Genomic DNA, 15417 nt, shown 5'->3' on the forward strand with positions numbered 1-15417 from the left:
AAGTCCAACGACATGGCCACAGTGATAAGCACTGGTGCCTGGCTAGTAAGCCTTTCACTGAAAGAGACAGCTTTTCTCATAATTATCTCTATTTTGAATCAAAATGTCTAATGCGTTTATGTAATTCAACAGAAAAACAAAACACATGCACTACAGAGTTGCTATTTATTCCAACCCAGGCCACCAGTGGTGACACTCAGGCACATAATAAACCCCAGAGTAAAATAAAGCTGTGGCTCTTGAAATTCAAGGGCCAGAAGAGAAAGCAAAGGAAGCAAATCTGCCCAAGGAGACAATAAAAGGTTAAGGCCAGAACTCTATGTGCCCTAAGAGGGCAGCCACAGTGAAATCACTGCCCGGTTTCAGGGGTCATTTCTGACTTGAAAACTCAGTTCTTCCTGGAGGGGGGCCGGACATGACCTAACGCAGTTGAGAAATCCAGATTGAAATAACATATGCCAGCAAACAGGCAGATTTGAGAACATGCAAAAGCTACAAAAGCCCTTCAGAGAAAGAGGGTAATAGAGCCTGGAAGAACTTCAGGTAAAAGACATGAACACCACTTATACCAGCAGATATGCAGAAAGGGCCAAGGCCACAGACTAGCCTTCCCACCGCAGTCACCTAGACTGCCAACGTTTAAACAAGAAAAACACGTGCCCAGCACAAAAACACCAACAAGGTGATGCTAATACAACAATTCCTACTCTTCACTTACTTAGGCTCCTTTTCCAGCACCCTGAGTTTCAAAAGCTCTCCCAACCATTTTCTGTTACTCTGTTTAAAGACTAAGGTGTTCCCTCCTGGCTCTGCCTCCTCCATTCATCCCGTCCATGTGGAGGCGATGGCCACTCTACACCCAGCACTCTGCTAGGATATGTAACCTAGTAAGGGAGCGGGGGAGGAAGCTAATGATTACAATCTACCCTGAGAAATATCTACTTAAAGCCATCTGCAAAACAGGAGATGAGCAGACAAGGACTGTAAAATTAGAAGCATCTCTGAAATTGCGGTGCTGGAGAAGACTCTTGAGAGTCCCCTGGACTGCAAGGAGACCAAACCAGTCAATCCTAAAGGAAATCAACCCTGAATAATCATTGTAAGGACTGATGCTGAAGCTGAAGCTCCAATACTTTGGCCACCTGATGCAAAGAGCTGACTCAATGGAAAAGACTCTGATGGTGAGAAAGATTGAAGGCAATAAGAGAAGAGGACAGAAGAGGATGAGATGGTTAGAGTGCATCACCGACTCAATGGACATGAATCTGAGCAAACTCAGGGAGATAGTGAAGGACAGGGAAGCCTGGAATGCTACGGTTCACGTGGTCACAAAGAGTCGGACACCATTTAGCAGCTGAACTGAAGGATGAAGATGCAAAGAAAGGAGGGACAGCATCCCAAGTATTTGCAAAGGCATGAAGAGACTGGTACAGGTTGCTCCTTTCAACTTGTTACATTTAATCAAAATCACAAAGGTTAGACCCAAGAAGTCACAAGGCAATAAAATACAAAAGTCAATTTCCCTACTTATATGGTAGGCTAAGTGATAGTTATTGGGCCTAGAGATTGCTTTTTCAGCCTATCTGAAAATTTCATTTGCCCCTTGTATTTGTTCTCAGTTTACAAAAACTAATCAACAGTTGCCTCTGTAATTATGTGCGGGCCTGTGAAGATCACTCACAGATTCATCACCTGAACTAACATGTTGGCAAGAGGCAAGCTAGGACCTTCATCCAAGCCCCAACTTTTGGTGCATGTTCCCTTCATTCTTTTCCTTTTCTCCCACCTCAAGTCAAGGCATTTCATGTGCCATTCTTAACAGTCAACTAATTGTGACTAAGATAATGGCAGATAATAATTGAATGTGTGATCTCATTTAGGTCAGGAGAGGGGATGAAGGTAGAAAACAGTTAAAAGAATCCAGTGTAAGGTCACCTTGTGTCATCTGGCTTAGGGCTGGGTGAGCAGACTGATAGCCTCTTCCTTGACCTCTAGAACGGAGAATAAAAACTTGCCTAGTTACCAGAGTTGTTTTGTTATTTTTAAAAAAACAAAATCTTACAAAGAAACAGTTTCCAATTAATAAGATTTGGTTTGGTCTATGCCCTGTGTTAGCTGGGGTTACCTGTAAACAGTAAAGAATCTGCCTACAATGCAGGAGACCCAGGTTTGATCCCTGGGTCAGGAAGATCCCCTGGAGAAGGGAATGGCAACCCACTCCAGTATTCCTGCCTGAAGAATTCCATGGACAGAGGAGCCTGGTGGGCCACAGTCCATGGGGTTGCAAAGAGTTGGACACAATTGAGTGATGAACACTTTCACTTTTTCTGTGTTAGCTAGGTCAGGGTTTTCCAACCTCTGCACTCTCGACATCGTGGCCACATAATTCTTTGTCATCTCAGAAGCTGTCCTGTGCATTACAGGATTTTTAGCAGCATTTCCGACCTCTACACAGAAATACTAGTAGCAGGTCCTTAAGTCATGGCAACCAAGAAACCAAACCTCCAGACATCGCCAAATGTTTCCTAGGAGACAAAACTCACCCATCCATCCCCATCTCAGTAAAGAATCACTAGATTATCACACCAGCCTATTTACTAAATAGAGAAGACACTGATGTTGATGAACAGGGCAAAATCTTAAGAAAAGGGTCATGCCTCAATTAACTATTGTCTGTAGTTTAACGAAAAGCTAACAGATATCCCCAGCAGAAGAGGAACGTCAAACTTAAGGTCAAAAAAAGTAAAGCCTGGAACATTTAAGCAATAATAAGTATACAGATGCTCAGGAGTGGTGAAAGCTGGAACCGAAAAAGCGCTTAGTGAAAACACTGAAACTAAATCAAACCAAGTCTATATTTATCCATAACGTGTTAGCTGCTCAGTCGTATCCGACTCTTTGCGACCCAATGGACTGTAGCCTCCCAGGCTCCTCTGTCCATGGAATTCTTCAGGCAAGAACACTGGAGTGGACAGCCCATTCCCTTCTCGAGAGATCGAATCCAGGTCTCCTGCCTTGCAGGCAGATTCTTTACTGTCTGAACCACCAGGGAAGCCTGTTAATCTTTATATAAGCCCAACCAAAAAAAAAAAAAAATTTTTTTAATTCTACAAATTAAGATCTGAAATAGTAACTATTTTGATATCATTAAGAAAGTACAAACAAGACTCCAAATCCTGGCCCATTCCAACCATTCTCTAGCTACCTGACACTCACTCTAAGCTTCTTCCCTCTTCTAGAGAGGTAGACAACGTAGCCAATCTAAGAACATAAGCACGGCACCTGTCACATTGTCGGTACCATTAAGTGACAACTACCAATAGTTTCACACGGATATTTTATAAACATACATCAAATACAAAATGGAACACGACACTCAAGTTAACGAAGAAAACACACTTCTCATATGTTAACTAAAAAAAGAAAAAAAACCCATTACTATAGAAACACACTCCATAGATGCCAAGATTTACCTGCACTTTTTAAGGCGGGAGACAAATGGGTAACCCTCTCCAGACCCACGGTTACAATAAAAGCAAAATGTAAATGCTGCCCTTTTTTAAGTACCAAATTATGCACTGCTTGGGCTACCTCCAAATATATTTCCCCAGGTTTTTATGCAAACCAGCCAAAACACCATTTTAAGCGTTTGAGTTTGAGAACTCACTGTATAAAATCTCTATAAAGCCAAACAATGAAGTAGGAAAGAAGAGCATTTTCTCACACATACCCAGAGCCAGTTTGCAGTTGCTGTTTTTGCCTCACAGAAGTTGTTTTCTAGCCACAAGCTACTACAAATTGTTCAGACCTTTTGGCAGCAACACAGGAAACTGCCCTTTTCACCCGTTCTCCCACAAAAATGTAGTCAATTTCTAGGCAAGCCCATCTCTCAAGGCTACTTGCTTTATTGAGCCAAATGCACACCATTTTTCATTTAGCAATATGAAAGGGCCCCAAATATTTTGCATTTTTGTGAAGAAAGCTGAAAGCAAGTCACCAGAAGACCTGTGGGCAAAGCTCTCTATTAAGTCAGCTCATAAACTGTGCTAACACCGCGCTTTACACCAGCATTTGAAATTTATAGGGCATTTGGCATTACAGCTGTTTCTATTTTATCCAAATCATCCAGGACGCAACAGGCAACATGTGAAGCCATTTCCTGACGCTTAATTGTCCTTGGCTTCCCAATATTCTCAACTTGTCATGTTCGAAATAAGTATTCAAAGTAGGCACTTTTGATTTAAAAAAAAAAAAAAATCTCCTATCTTCTCTTTGACTCTAGGCTTTTTCCAGTTTTTTTTTTTTGGGGGGGGGTATACCAATGTTCATAGCAGCTTTATTTATGACAGCTCAAAGATGGAAAGAATCCAACTGACCATCAACTGATGAATGGTCCACAGTCTTAAGGATCACACACAGGTACTTGGGCAAGCTACAAAGATGAAGTTGAATATTTAGCTTTATATTCAGGTATGCAAAACCAATCTGTATTTTTCACTTTCAATTATTTAAGCAGAGGTGAGGCCAGGAGGTAGTGAATTACTCAACAGCTGCAACATATTTAACTTCTAAAAATAAAGGCAAATTGCCCTTTGAATGCAAAATTAAAGAACCTTTGAAAACCAGGAATTCCTTTGTATCCCATTTGGCTTAAAATTTCACAGACAGATCATTTATAAATAAACAAACAAACCCAAATGGCAAAAAGGCAAACTGCAGTTACTCACAGAATAAAGCTGGACACTAGTCTGCCCTGGAGAGTCAAGTTCCAAAATGCAGTGTGGTGAACCAAGCTCATAATTCACAAACTGAAAATCAGTCCAGTATTTTCCAGGGAACACTTCTGTCTCCCCAAACTGACATGCAACCTCAAATAAGTTCCAATCATGACTCAAAGGTAACTTCTCCAAAATGGTACAGTGTCAGAAACCAAAAACCACACAGACAAAAATGATAAGCCAAGGAAACTCAATTCAATTACATACACTCATTACTTTAACAACAGATAACTTTATTTTTCAGAGTCCAATACTGACACTAATTTAAAATATTTCAAGTTCAGAACCCCTTTGCAAAAGCACCTGAATTTTTCCAGCAAATAAATCCTATATACTGGGGAGAAAACTAGATGGCAAACCAGGGAATCAAAATTGAAAATTCAAAGGCAAAATCTTCCGTGTCGAATTGGTAAAGGGACCTGGCTTGCCTGAAACTAGTAAGCACAGAAGGCATGCTCTGTTACTGTAATCTTTCCAATTTAAATAGATAAATTGCACATATCAAACAAGCTCTAACTGCAAGCATGCTTTCATTCGATGCTTGCCTTAAACTTAACCAGTAATAAACCATCTTTCATCTCCTTCAACAGAATATCAAAAAGATTTCACATTACTGTTTATCAGCTTAACAACATCTTCAAAGTAAATATAATTGTTAATATTTCTGAGAAAGTGTCTATAGGAGGAGCAGGAAGATATGGCCTCCTTGTTAAAGACTTCTTTACTCCGGTTTGGGGGTGAGGGGGTGTCCTGAGATAGTCAGCATCAACGTGAAACAGCCTATTAAGACAATCACCAAAGAAAGAAGTGTTCCTTAACTTAACTGTCCACATCTTCACATGACTTACTTTCAAATAAGTAAATAACAACAGAGGAACAGCTGCCCAAGGTTATCCGGAGGTCTGGCATGAGAAGTCAGAGCACCAAGTTCACTGTTCAAACATGGGTTTTCTGGCCCACATTAGACAAGTTCAGCCTGGGAAAGTTTACTTCAAATTTGAGCTACATGGGTAATTAAAGAACCTCTTTGCTACTGTTACATTTTTACATTTCTCACACCACTAGAAAAACTCATCTTAAGGACTTTTTTAAACAACAAAAGAGATGAAAAGCATAGACTTGGTTCTCATTTCTGTTGGTCTGCATCCTACTTTCACTGTGTTCAATTAGTATTTATTCTGCAATTAGGACGTTAAAAAGCACAGCTAACACTGACATGGACGGGTAAAGAATGCATAGGAGGCATAATTCTTACCAAACAGGTGATGTCTGCATGCGCACTGGCACACAATAGGCTGAGGGTGTTTTGTTTGTGTGTTTTTGCTTTTTTCAAGTATCTCTATGTGGTTTACTTTCTCTATCGCAAGAGTGCTGGAGGCCCTTCATGTGTCTAAATGAAAAACTCCATACACATTTGGCTTCAATAAAGCCAGCAGTCTCTTGAAGATAGGTTCCAGCCATGAATCGTCTACGTTTGTGTTCTGGAAGGGGTGAAAAGGGCAGTTTTCTGTGTTGCTGCCAATGGGCTGAACAATTCCCAGTAGCTTGTTAGAGAACAACTTCTCTAAGGAGAAAACTTTCAAGCTGGCTTGCTATACTTGTGCAAAATAACATGATTTTTCTCCACTTTACTCTTATTTTGTTACAACGTTTCCAGTAAAAACCTTCCCTTGCCTTTTATAGTCATGTTTTTAAGTGATCTTGCTAAGGAAACGTGTGTTTGAAAATAATACCTAACAGGTTACCTGAAAACCAATTTCAGCACACACCTAACTTCTGAGTATTAAAATTCTTTCTAGTCTTCTCCATCCACAATTAGTGCAGTACTAACTTTGTCCAGGTATTCACTTTTGGAAAGTGCTTCCCGAATTCATCCTACAACCATCTATTAAGCACTTAATAAGGAAAGATAAATGAATTTTCCTGGTGGCTCAGCTGGTAAAGAATCCACCTGCAATGTGGAAGACCTGGGCTTGATCCCTGGGTTGGGATTATCCCCTCGAGAAGGGAATGGCTACCCACTCCAGTATTCTAGCCTGGAGAATTCCATGGACAGAGGAGCCTGGCAGGCTACAATCCACGGGGGTGGCAGAGAATCGGACACGGCTGAGTGAGTCTCACTTTCTTTTCACGGAAAGACACACAGCCCCCACTAGGCTGTTTATGCACCAAAATGAATGAGAACAGCCCTTAAGAAACTAATCCAGTAATGCAGAGAAAGAGAAAGGGCAGGATTCTGAGGCTGGGGGCAAGGAAGGACGTGTCAAAGAATTTCTGTAAATTTACTGTAAATTTTCTGCAATTCTTGTGTATATTAAGATTTAAGAACTAAGGTTTAAAGTTTAAGAACTGTATCAGCCTCCCAAAAGCAATAAATCAGCAAGTTATTATTTACTTAAAAAAAGAAAGACTCTACACTTGATCACTCCAATTAGACAGTCATTACAGTTATATTTAAAATATCACTTGTTATGCTGCATAAATGAAATATACCTAGACATTATATATTGGAAAAACTATAAAACTATGAGAAAAAGAACTAAACTAAAATCAGAAAGCTAAGACCAACTAATGCCACTTAATTTGAATGAGAATTAAAATCCTGTCCATTATCTCAGAAAGCAGTTACTATAATTAGATGAAAATACACATGCAAATATTTTACCAAGTACTTTAAAAGCTTAACAAAGTATCATATCACAGGTCAAGGAGGAGCTCTGGTCACAATATCCTCAGTAAAGAAGACCCTGTCAGGAATAAAAGAGGCAATGAACCGATAAATTGGTTGGATTTTAAAAATTTATTTAAAAAAAATTTTTAGGCATCCAGAACCTTTATTGATGAGTAGAAAATATTTGCCAAGGTTTGTATCTTTCAGTAGCCAGGTGTTGACATTATTTGGCATAGTTTCAATGAGTGTGAGAGTGTGTGTGTGCGCGCGTGCTCAATGATGTCCGACTCTTTGCGACCCGTGAAGTATGATGGCATTTTCCAGGCAAGAATACTGGAGTGGATTACCATTTCCTACCCCAGGGGATCTTCCAACCCAGGGATCAAACTCGCGTCTCTTGAGTCTCCTGCATTGGCAGGAGGGTTCTATACCACTAATCCAGTTTCCATACTGCTTTCATATGTTATATATTATCATCATATTCATAGTCACTTGCATTTTTAGTTCAAGACTACATTTTCAGATTTATCTATGCTCATATGTGTAACTTTACACTCACATTTTTAAGTCATAACATCTCAAGGACCACTTCTTTGGCATCTCTGTGCAAAGATACAAGAATCTCTAGGATACCTGTCTAATGCAATGCTGGCTAGTGTAACACCATGAGTTTTACCTGATACCACTAAAATGTTTTCCCAGGATGGTTCTCCCACTTTATAGTCTCACCAACAGTGACTGATGATAACAATTTTTCTACATGTTTGCCAACATTTAATATTTTTAGTCTTACAGTTGTGGTTATGGAAAAGCCTCTGTTTTAACTTGCACTTCCTAACTATTAGTGAGATTCATATGCTTACTGGTCATTTGGTTTCCAGTTCTGTGAACTGCCTACAGTTGCCCTCAATTTTTCTATTAGGTTGTCTTCCTTTTTCTTATTGATTTATAGGAATTGTTCACATATGCTAGCTTTTAATCCTTGCAGGATACAGGCTATTTTCAGTAGCCCTACCTGAAAGCCCAACTACAGCATCTAGATAGACCATTTTTCTCATATTACTACAAGTAGGGGAATAGGCAATTCATGACTGACATGTCTAGCTGAGAATGTCATCAACAAACTAGCCTTTTAACCTCCTGCTCTGCCATCCTTAACCAGTACCTTCAGCTTCTTCGCTGCAAGACAGCTGCTGAAGCTCCAGACATTATATCCACATTCCAGGCAAAAGGAGAAAAAAAAAACAAAGGAAAGAGAAAAACTAGACCCCCATATTCAGGGAGCAAAGCTTTCTTAGAAATTTTTAGCTTAAATTTCATTGCTCACAACTGATGACTTTTGAAGGACATCAGAGAAGACAGTCATTTTTAAATGGGTATAAAATTAGTAAAGTTAGAAATAAAGAATAAACAAGCTAGGCAACTAGTAATGTCTTTCACACATCCATTTAAAACATATTTGTAGCCTTGTCTTTCTTCTTCAGTACACTTCCCTGGTGGCTCAGATGGTAAAGAATATATACTGGTTTATATGGAGTTTCCAGTTTCTATCAGGTCTAATTATAACTGGTCTAATTATCTATCCTATTATTATTGGCCTAATTATCTATCCTTGCCACAGGAGTGTGGTAAGGCAAGTCTTCCGAATGTTTTAAGATTATTTTGACTATTCTTGAACTCCTGCTCATTTCCACATGAATTTTCCAATCAACTGTTTCATAAAAACCTTGCCTGGATTTTGAGTCGATTTTCACTAAAATTACAGATGTATTCAGGGAAAACTGCTAGGTTTATAATAACAATCATTCCCATCCATGGACAATGAACAACTCTCCATTCAATTGGCAGCCATTCTTTTACATCCTTCCGTGTTCTATAATCTACCCAATACACATCTTGTTAGATTTGTTCACAGATATTCTGCATTATTAGGAAATAGAAATAAGATCTTTACATAGCATTTTTAAATTGGCAATCCGTGATTCAACTGAGTTCTGCACAGAATATTACATAAACCATGAAAAATAATGTTGATTCTAATACTTATATTCATTTTTTTCTTATCATATTGTATTGTTGAATTTCAAGAACCATAGAAATGACTAAAAGTAGTAATTTTTTACTCTGAACTTAAAAGACTGTTATATCATACTGTTAAGTATAAAGCCCAGTATTATTTTGAAACAATAGGGTTTATTCTTGGTTCTTTTTCTGTTGTCTTAAATGTAATGCTTAGTTCATTTCAAGGTTTTTTTTCTTTTCCCATTGAATATGACAGTAATTTAAAGCTATTAATTTCTGGTTAGAGCTTTTGTGGTCTCTCTCAAATTTTGCTCTGTAGTGTTTCGCTCATTACCATGTTCTAAATAGTCTGTAATTCTAGCTTTTATATTCTCCTTGACCCAAGGTGGTTTCCTCTCCCTATCTATTGCTTATACATATTCCAAGATGTTACCAACACTGGAGTTTCATTCACAGTTGAATGAAATGACAGCAAAGAGACCAGTGAATTGATTTTCCATGCTAAACATCTCTAGTATATTTGAGAGATGACAATCAACAATTTAGGCTCACTTTGGAAATCAGTCCTGAATATTCACTGGAAGGACTGATGCTGAAGCTCCAACATTTTGGCCACCTAATACAAAGAACTGACTCATTGGAAAAGACCCTGATGCTGGGAAAGATTGAAGGCAGGAGGAGAAGGGGACGACAGAGCATGAGATGGCTGGATGGCAACACCGACTCGATGGGTACAAGATTTGAGCAAGCTCTGGGGGTCGGTGATGGACAGGGAAGCCTGGTATGCTGCAGTCCATGGGGTTGCAAAGAGCTGGACATAACTAAGCAGCTGAACTGAACTGAATATATGGCATCCACTAGCCCGTCACTGATGATTATAATCAAAATTGCTCAGATCATGCACAGGATTTCCACAAGCCCCTCGCAATCCAGCTCTCACTGTGCTGCTCACACTCTTGAAACCATTTTTGAGCTTGCCTCAAGACCTGCCTTTCTCTCCCACCGCATGTGGCTTAGTGATGTTTACCTGGAAAACTACGCTTGCCATCAGTGATGCTCAGCTGGAAGAACACCACTTCAGCAAGCATCCTCTCAAGGCTGGAGGGCTGTAATACACTGATGGTTCAAACTATCTGTTAGAAGGGAGAGCAAGCAAGAATAAATGACAAACACTAAAAATCCTACCCAGACTCAAAGAGCCACATTCAATACCCTTCTAAGCAAAACCCTGGTGAAAACCACCAAACTGATACAAAACAAACAAATCAGGAAAGTACAGATGACATGCACTCAAATATAGAGCAACTTTTTTTTCTAAAAGAAAACCAACCAACCAACCAACTCTCACGAAACAGGGAATAACCTTTAAAAACGGTAATAATAAGAGCATCAACTAATACGTCCAGGCGCCATGCGTTGTACTGAGAGTTTTTGCATATGCCAACGGGCAAATAAGCAGGACCGCTAGCCAAAGCATTCATGTCAACTATGCTGCTGCTGATGCTAAGTCGCTTCAGTCGTGTCCAACTCTGTGCGACCCCATAGACGGCAGCCTACAAGGTCCTCCATCCACGGGATTTTCCATGGACTACGAAGTCCATGGGATTTTCCAGGCAAGAGTACTGGAGTGGGGTGCCATCGCCTTCTCCGTGTCAACTATGAGCACACAACAACTTATTAACGCTTTAATAACCAAGTTCCCAGACTAGACTGAGAGGCCTCTGATGTCTTATGACAGCTTATATCCCAAATATCTACTGCTGCGATTCCTTTGCTTAACAGATATTAAAGGCCTATAATGCAACAGAAATTATAACAAGCACTGGATACTCATCCCAACTAATCTCAGGCCTTCTCTGAGAAAGTGATATTTCAGATGACACCCACGAATAAGAAAAAGCCAGCCTGTAGGGTATTCGGTTCCTATCCCCTACTTTTATCCTCTGCTCATGATCAACAGTAAATCATCTCCTTCTGAATACCCTTCTGTTTGGATTCAAACTGTTTGGAATTCTCCAGTTTCTTGGTCCACTTGCTCTATATTCCTAAAATGAGATATTATTCGAAAACCTCAATCCAAATCATTTCCTTCTCCACTGGCAGTCTCATTCTACCCTGTTTATCTCAACTTTGTTTTGTTTTGAAAGCCTTATGCTTTTTTTAATTGCTTTCATATAAATTATCTACTTAAGAGGCAATATGATATAGTGGTTAAGAGTGTAAGCTCAGCAGTTAAACACCTACAAGTTCCAACTCCACCTTTGCTATGATTTTAGGTGCCTCTGTATGCCTGTTTCCCACCCCCACCCCCACCCATATGATAGGGGTAAGTATCTAATTCCTACTTGTTTTAAAGATTACATGAGATACTGTACATAGTAAGCAGCATTATACCACAGTCAGAGATATTAATATTGTTAATTATTAACCAACATTCTAAAGAACTTAAGGAGCTTTTTAAAAGTTCAAGATAAGACAGCCATTATTTCTAATGGAGATTGCCCAAATGTGTATTTCTGACCTTAATCACTAGAGTCACAATATCAAACCACCGACCCATGGTCATCTCCACATGGATGATCTATAGTGGCTTTGTCAAAAATCAATTATCTTTCCACAAAATCAACCCCTTTTTAGGCTTTCACTTCTAACTCCACCTTCTCCTTCACTCATGTTTGTCATCATCAGCATATGCCATTTATTCTTTGCAAAGGTCAGTAGCCTCATCCCTTTGTCTTCATTCCCGTAGCCAACCCTCTCTACAAGCCCTCTAGGTTGTGGAAACACCGTGTAAGCAGCAACGTAGCTCAGAGCTGGAATACCACTGTGAGTAGAAGCTGAACCCGAGCTGACCTCCTGGTTGACTTCCCTGGCAGCAATCTTGGCATATTTCATATTGTATGTAGTTCATGGGCGCTACAGGAAACCCAAATACAAGATTGTCCTTTAAGAGCGTGTGCACGCGCACGCACGCACACACACACACACAAAATCATAAAATGAATCAAAGCTGTGCAAAGTCATCTCAAAGGTACCAAACAGCCCCCAGGTCACTGAGACTTGAGTGTGACAAGTCTTGACAAAGCAAAAGGAACTCAGAGGGAGAGAGTATGTGATCAGACTGAGCCACATACTTGGTCCCTCCTAGCAAGAATAGCTTTATTGTGAGGATGGATGAGCGCAGGGAATGCATCCATTCTGTTGACGCTCCATGAGTAAGACAGCATCTAGCCCAGGAACAGGAAGGTAACAGATACATAAAATATGAATGAATTCCTCGTAAGCCTTCTCTTACTATAACCAACCTTCCAGTTCTTTCTCCACACTCACCACTCACTATCTGACAGCTTCATGACCAACAAGCAGAAACTCACATTAGACAGAAAGATGCAAATTATTCCTCTTGTCCGTTTATTTCCTTCCACAAGTTAATAGATTGGCATTCTGATAATCCAGAACCTCCTGTCTCTTAAAAATAAAGTTCACTATTTACTCGTTTGTAGGTACTAGGTTTGGGATTTTTAGTTTTCTTGCTTGGCAGGTGGAAGGAAGAAAAGCCTGGTTCCTCTTTCCCATGCCCCATTTTTATTAAGAAGATACTGACTGACAAGATCAAATTTGCTTCCCTAAGGCAGAGGCGCAAACCCTGAGCTAAAGAGAACCGAGCAACATAAATGTCAGGCCATGAGACAGGCCCTGTGCGTCAGTAAACTTGCTTCTCCGGTGTTTCACACACACCACCCAGCACATCTCTGCCAAGTCCTGTCCATCTTTTATAAATCTTATTTGCATCTTGCCACAGTTTAGCAGCTACAATGGATCCCTCCTGTCTTTCAGATCAAGTTTTAACTCCCCCAGTTGCACTGAAGGCCTCCCCCGGTCCTCTGGCCATAGTCCGGCCTGTCTGCATTCAGCCCGTTCTCAGCGCAGGTCATACCCCTTTAACCTCCATTCTCCGCTCCTCCCTTATAATCCGATTTATAAACTCTTCCCAAACCTCCTCCCTTACTATCAGTTCCTTTAGATACCTTATGTAACACATAAAATTACTTAAAATTACTGTCAGACGTCCCTGGTGGCCCAGTGGATGGAATCTGCCTGCCAGTGCTGGGGACTCGGGTTTGATCCCTGGTCCAGGAAAATTCCACGTGCCTCAGAGCAACTCGGCCTGCGCTCCACAGCACACAGCGGCCACCACCGTGGTAAGTCCACACGCCGCAGCAGAGCTGCCCCTGCTCAGCGCAACTAAAGAAATGCCCAGGAGCAGCAAAGAACGACCCACTGCAGCCCAAATGTAATATATAAAATTTGTTTTCATTACTGTCTTATTTTATCTAATTAGCTCATTGTTAATGCATAAGTTCAAGTACAAAAATTCTTATCACTTTTATATCCCTCATTCCAAGTACGTATGGGCTAAAATACATAGGGAAAATGCATGTGTTCCTAATGAGTTAAAATACTTGGTAATAACCAAATTCTAAAAAGTTAAATTTCTTGTCTATATCAGGTTTGGGTTTGAAATTTATTTTTTCTTCCCTCTGTAAGCCAGAACCATTAGGTGTAACTGGATTTTTTAAATCTGAGATACACTTCACGTGAAGGCCTACGATTCAGATTCTCATCTAAGTGTGTATCACTCACATTTAAGTATGTATTTTAATACCACAAAAGTTGACAATAAGGCAAATACATCGCCTCCTTCCCACACAGCCAGGCTGCAGCCATCATAGCTCCCTCTGGAACAGGACACAGTACGTCTGAGCAGGCTGTTGCCTAGGAAGTCAAACAATTATTACCCATTACCTCACAAACCTGCAGAGATGCAAGTGTTTTCCAGAAAGATGCAAGGCCAATGGTGAATGCAGCCAATGGCTAATAGTGGCTCATGAGCCAAACGCCACAGCGGTAGAACTGGCATCGCTCTGAGAAGTTTATAAGGACGCTGTTATGTCAGCAAAAATGAAATTCCAATGTTTATCTCAAGATAACACTTCATTAAGGATAGCACATTGTTCACACTTTTAAAATAAATGAGGCATAACCTCTGGGGACCATTAGCCCTTATTTTGTTTCCAGGCCCTATAGTGACCAATCATTTCTCCATCAGATCAGGAAACCATGTAATGCAACTCTGACGATTTCTCATAATAATTGTTTACAAAAGCTGTGTCTATACATGCAATTTCCCACGTACATTTAAAATCATTGCCTTCAAATAGTCCCCAAAGTGGGAAAACATCAACTTATTAAGCCTCCCAACAACAACCAAAAAATCATTCATTCAACAAAAAAAGTACTCAGTTCCTAACAGAGGAATTAGAAATTTAATGATGACCATGATCTTCAGTTCCTTAAAAGTTTAAAGAAGAACTACCTAAAAAGTATGTTTCTAAGAGTCTCACAACATTTCAAGGCCAATTCAACTTTCTGCTGAATTTTAAACAGTTTATCCAAAACTGCCAGGATTTGAAGCATTTCCAAAGAAGGCAAAGTGAAACTTCTACATCATCATTTATGTCATAAGTGCCTAAGCAAAATACAAGCATCCACCATGTTGTGTATTTATTTGGTGGCTGCTGAGATAATTTCAAAAGATAATTTCAAAAAAACTGCTAAGGGTAAACAGAAAGCCAGCATTCCAACAGGTTTTTATAAATCAGGGACATGAGTTTAAAAACTCTTATTCACAAAGTAAATTTGTTCTTCATTACTACCATGAAAAGAGATCATATCAAATCACCAACTCATGTAACCAGTCACTCTAAAGCAACATCAGACTTACTGATATCTTTGGAGAATTAATACTCCTTTTAAAAGAGAAAAAGCAATTATGAGGCCCCTAAGAAAAGTAAAAACCAAACAAGTCCTTCATGCCATGGGCACAACACAGCTTTCTGTTCTGTGTGCCGCATTCATTTTCCCCTTCTGAGATTACCCAGTCAT

General features: G+C 39.9%; 1 protein-coding gene across 10 annotated transcripts in view; it reads right to left on the reverse strand.

The window, feature by feature from the left end:
• The window catches only part of EPB41L2 (erythrocyte membrane protein band 4.1 like 2), a 205010-nt gene that overhangs the window by 155424 nt on the left and 34169 nt on the right, over window positions 1-15417 (reverse strand). The gene's annotated exons all lie outside the window — the stretch shown is intronic.

The sequence above is a fragment of the Dama dama genome, chromosome 26, assembly GCF_033118175.1.
Source record: "Dama dama isolate Ldn47 chromosome 26, ASM3311817v1, whole genome shotgun sequence".
Classification (NCBI taxonomy): Eukaryota; Metazoa; Chordata; class Mammalia; order Artiodactyla; family Cervidae; genus Dama; species Dama dama.